The following is a 5,911-nucleotide window of genomic DNA, read 5'->3' as shown; positions in this document are numbered from 1 at the left end:
TTGCATCATCCACATGGTGAGGTAGCAGAAGTTCATACTTAAACAATTACAATTAGTAACAGTATAGCACATAGTCCAATAACAATAAACAAAGTACTATCTCAAGGTTGAGTGCACCTGTTGGTACCACAAACAAACAACTAGCAATACTATATTAGATTTCACAGACTTCTAAACAGATAATCCGACTTTAGGTTTTTGCATCACAAAGGAGGATAATACAAAGGCAGTGGAATCATACACCAAGCAAGATGGATAACCCGAAGCATCTATATATGCAACAATAAACCTACATGCTAGGAGCAATGAAGCAAAACATAGTATATTATATGCAAAAGCAAAGACCAAACACCAAGCAAGATGGATAACCTCGAAGCATCTATATATGCAACAATAAACCTACATGCTAGGAGCCAGTGAGGTAAGACATAGCATATTATGTGCAAAAGCAAAGACCAAACAAACTGTACATCTGCATGTAAAGGCAAAGTGTTGCAGGATAATATTATCACATTAAAGACAATGTGAAAATGGGAGACAGATACTTCATACATATGAATAATGATATTATCAAAGGAATCTCAGGTATCGGACTACCTCGTGGGAGACAGCTTGAATATAATAGACAAACGCAATTAGATGAGCTACACAGGCCATCACAAAACACCAACTAAACCTTATCTAACCAATGCAATGCAAGTCGACAGCTTCTAACAGTACAAATCAAATAACAATACATGGCATGTCTAAACTTAGCACCGTGTCATTTTCAAGCAAATGACATAGATGGTAGTTACCCCAACTTAGATCATGAAACATAACGAGATATTAAGGAAGCATAGTAACGTACACAATGCCATGTCCTCGCTACTAAAAAGAATTCCGTAACCACCCACCAAGCAACAAGTTCAACCGCAGTACGTATACTATACAAGAATTGACTCGATACTTCCAAGATGCAAAAATTAAATTACGTAAGTTGGGAATGCAGTTACACTAGGAACAGGAATGCCTTTACACCAGGAATTCACCATGACAAGGAACTCGACAAAATAAATATGCTCCTGTCTTTAAGTAAAAAAACTAAAATTCATCAAGTAAATCGGTGAAATTGAGTTAATTTGTACATGTTGTCGAGAAATTCGACTACCGCATGCAAGAACTAAAATTAGGGCATGGTTTTTGAATGTGACAGTAACAGGAGCATCCAATTCCCCCCATTTCCATATTACTACTGCAAGAATTCGGCTACTGATGCAGAGAGGGGAAATCGGGGGAGGGACAGAGGAAGTAAGAGGGGAGGGGAAGGTGGAGGAGGTCCTGGCGGCGTCGGGAAAGGATGAGGGGAAGGGAGAGGGGGGTTCTTACCGACGGTGGCGACACGATGGCCGGCGCGTGTGCGACGCCCTCCTCCTCCTCCGCCGCGACGGTGGCCGGCGCCTGCTCGATCCTCCTCTCCGCCGCGACGGTGGCCGGCGCCTGCTCGATCCTCCTCTCCGAGGCGACGGTGTGGCGACGCCTGGGTGAGGACGGCGGTGCTCGAGGTCGACGGTGGCGGCAGCAGAGAAGAACAGCGCGGTTAGCTAGGGTTCGTCTCGATTGGGGAATGGGGAGGGAGAAGTGTCGCGCGGTGCGGCTAAGTCCCACGTATAGCCGGACCCATGTTATTGCCGGCGCACCACCCGTTTGGTTCGCCGGGGACAACTCTACCCCCGGCGAACCAAACAGGTGGTGCGCCGGCAATAACATGGGTCCGGCTATACGTGGGACTTAGCCCCCACCAGCCCCCGGCCGGCCATTTCCTTTTCTATTTTACTTTTACTTTTTCTTCATTTCTTTATTTGTTTTCACTTTATTTTATGTTTATTTTCTTTCCTCCCAAATCATATACAAAAAATGAGTTATGCATTATATTTATGTTCTTATCTTTTTAAGATAATAACAAAGCAATATGCATGAGTTATGTAAAAACATGAAGATATGAGTTATATATACATGCATGCATAAAATATTGACCAACACAAATCCTATACTATTTTTTTCCTTTTCTAAAACATTTCCTTTTTCTATTTTATTTTATTTTTCTTCTTTTCTTTATTTCTTTTCACTTTCTTTTATGTTTATTTTCTTTTCCCACAAATCCTATACTATTTTTTTCCTTCTCTTTTCAAGATAATAACAAAGCAATATGAGTTAATTAGGCATTACAAAAAAATATGAGTTATATATACATACACAAAATATTGACCAACACAATATTAATTAGTCATACATAAAATATTGGCCATGACCATATGAGTAGTTATGAATTACACAAAATATGAGTTATAGTTTGCAAATAAATTTTTACATCATCGATTGAGAAGAGTGTTTCGCTTTCTTCTTGCTTTTCTTGCTCGTCGTTGAATAATTTAGCCCCGTGTCGTGACTTCTTCTTTTGAAGGGTCGACCTGACCTCGGTAGCGTGGTCCTCGCTTCTTCTTGTGGTGTATGTTGTGTCTTCATCCTCGGATTCTTCCATCATTGGGTCTCCGACTTGTCCTTCGAAGTCTTCCTCGTTGGCGACTCCATCCATTCCGACGATGGTCCTCTTGCCTCTCCTCACGATAACACGGCTAGGCCCGGATGGGTCGGTTATGAAGAAGCATTGGTGCACGTGTTCCGCCAGCACCCATGGCTCATTCTCGCGCGGTGGCGTTCGTGGACTTTGATTTGTTGGCTTCGGGTAGAAACATGGTGGTGAAATACCGGTCTTCTTTTCTCGACGCTCTTAGCCCATCCGATACGGAACATCGGCACTTTCTCCCCAGCCGTAGCTAAGCTCCCGCATTTCCTCGATTCTTCCGTAGTATCTAGTCTTTACGTCACCCGTCCAGGAATCCATCGTTACCCCCGAGTTCCGGTAAACACCGTTCTTGTCTTTTTCTTCCGTGTAGAATGTGTACCCGTTGATATCGTACGCTTGGTAAGTCATGATGTTGGGCGCGGGGCCATGTGACAAGGCCAATACTAGTTTATCCTTGTCGAATCCATTGGTGGGGGATTAGCAACAATGTGGTCTTTGAACCAGCGCGCGAAAGAGGAGTTGTGCTCTCCGTATATTTCTGCTTCCGTCATCATCGGCTTGCCACTGTTCTCTATCATGGTTTTGTGCTCTTTCAACCAAGGATCGATCAAGTCAATGTGTTGTAGCGCTACTAAGTTGGCCCTCGTCAAAGTCGGAACTCCGACCGTACATGTGCACGTGCAGTTCCTTCCTTCCATTTTTGTGGCCTACTCCCTCGAACCTACGGAGGTACTTGTTTTGAGGCAAACCAACAGTGGTCCTCGATGTCTAGATAATTCGTGCGTAAAGAGATGCACTCTTCGGTGAGCCAGCCCCGTACGATGCTTCCATCCGGATGTGACCTGTTACGAACGTATCCTTTAATGACCCCATTCATTCTTTCAAACGGCATCATGTTGTGTAAGAATGCCGGCCCTAGATCGACGATATCATCCATGATATGGACCAACAGATGGACCATCACGTCAAAGAATGCAAGCGGGAAGTACATCTCCATCTCACATAGGATCACCACGATCTCTTCCCGGAGCCTTGCGAGTTTCTTCACGCTTATCGACTTCCGAGTTATGACGTCGAAGAAGTTACAGAGCCCGACCAGCGTTGCACGGACATGGTCATCCATTATACCTCGGATTGCAACCGGAAGAATCTCGCGTCATCATCACGTGACAGCTCATGAGACTTCATGCCGCCGAAGTTTCGTTTCTTGGGGTCCATGTATCCGCTTATTAGCCCGGAGTAACCGAAGGGCACTCGACTCCTACAAGGCAATTGAAAAATTGATCGACCTCGGCCGGACTAAAAGTGAAGCAGGAGGGGGACAAGTAATAGTCCGGCTGCTTAATCCTTTTGCGCTTCCGACCGCCGTCCGCCTCCTCCTCCGATCGTCCCTCTTGGGCCGGCGGGATCCGAAGCTCTTCCCTGATGCCCAAAACTTTCAGGTCATGTCTTGCTTTCGGCCCATCTTTGGTCCGGTCCGGCATGTTGAGAAGAGTGCCAAGCAAGCTCTCGCACACGTTCTTTGTAATATGCATGACATCAAGGCAGTGAGGTGTATCGAGAATTTTCCAAGACGGCAAGTCCCAAAACACGGACCTCCTTTTCCATACACCAATGAGCGGCGTCGTTTCCTTTTTCTTCTTCTTCTCTCCAGTGCTTTTGACGAATCTTTCCCGGCGCAGGGCACTCCTTCCAACCTTTCAGTAATGTATCGATCTCTTCGCCGCTCTTCTTACGTGGAGGTCCTCGGGGTTCATTTGTACCATCGAACGGATCTCCACGCTTTCTCCACGGGTCGGCTTTCCGTAGCCACCTTCGATGCCCCATGTAAACCGTTTTCGAAGAGCCATCCTTACCAAGCTGCAAAAACATCGTCTCTTCCATGCACCCGACACATGCCTTGTGTCCATGGCACACCCGGCACGAAATGTAACCGTATCCGAGGTAGTCCCGCACCGTCGTGATCAACGCGGCTCTCAAAGGGAAATATTCTTCCGCGACGGCGTCCCATGTATCTACCCCTTCCTCCGCCCACAACGTTTCAAGCTCCTCCTTTAATAGTTCGAGATACATGTTGATATCGTTTCCTGGCTGTGTCGGCCCTTGAATTAGCATACTCATCCGTATGTACTTCCTCTTCATGCACAGCCAGGGCGGGAGGTTGTAGATCCATACAAACACGGGCCATGTGCTATGTGTGCTGCTCCGGTTTCCGAACGGATTGAATCCGTCCGTGCTCGCACCCAACCCGATGTTTCGGGATCTGCCCCAAAACTTCCGAATTCATTGTCTAATGCTTTCCACCGGCTTGCATCCGAAGGGTGCGTCGGCACCGGGTGCTCAATCCGCTCTTTATCATTCAACACCGCCTCCTTTCTTTCTCGCGTGCCGCCGCATGAGCTTTGCTTCCTTGCGGTCCGCGTAGAACCGTTGAAGCCGGGGGCGAGCGGGAAGTACCACACAACTTTCCGAGGAGCTTTCTTCTTCCCTTTCTTGTACCGTTCAGCTTCACACACAGGACATTTGGTCTTGTCCATGTGCTCCTTGCGATACATGATACAGTCGTTGATGCAGGCGTGATACTTTTCGTGGGGTAAGTCGAGAGGGCACGTGATTCTCTTGGCCTCGGCTAGACTACCAGGACACGTGTTCCCGGCAGGAAGGAGATCTTTCACGTATTCCAGGATGTCGTCGACGCTTGTGTCCGTCCATCCGTGTTTCGCCTTCATCCGCAAGCACATCGAGAGCTACTCTCAAGCGAGACTCCCCCAACCCGCGACCTGAGTCGTACAACGGAGTATTCGAGTCTATCTCGAGTTGCTCAAGCTTTGATTTCCGCTTGGCGCCTTTCGTCTTTTCGAGAAGCAGATCTTGAAGATGAGGGTCCCGCACGACCGAAGCTAGCGGCACCTCTTCGTCGTCGTCAAGGTTATTGTCGTCGTCAAGGTTATTGTCGTCGTCAAGGTTATCGTCATGTGCGACAAACTCTTCATCGTCATCGTATCATGATGCCCTCCTTCTTGCCGGCCATTTTTACCAACCGCCGCCGTCGCCCCATTGACCTCCGCGCCATCATCACTCATCCATTGAGTGTGTCCATGCATGAAACCATTAGTGAGCAGGTGCCCCCGCAACTTGCCCGAATACGGGTCAAACCATTTCCCTCGTTTGCATCTCCGGCACGGACACAATACCTCCGTGCGGTTATTTTCATACATGTCGATGATCGCGTGTTTCAGATATCTCATCACGATGCTTTCACTCATCTCGATAACCATTATCGCCTCGCATGGTAAGATTACATAATTCATTAGAACCATGCATCCGTCGGTAGTTTTCACGGAA

This window comes from Lolium rigidum, chromosome 1, assembly GCF_022539505.1.
Source record: "Lolium rigidum isolate FL_2022 chromosome 1, APGP_CSIRO_Lrig_0.1, whole genome shotgun sequence".
In the NCBI taxonomy this organism is placed as follows: domain Eukaryota; kingdom Viridiplantae; phylum Streptophyta; class Magnoliopsida; order Poales; family Poaceae; genus Lolium; species Lolium rigidum.
The sequence above is the reverse complement of the archived record's forward strand: the minus strand, read 5'-3'. Positions refer to the sequence as shown.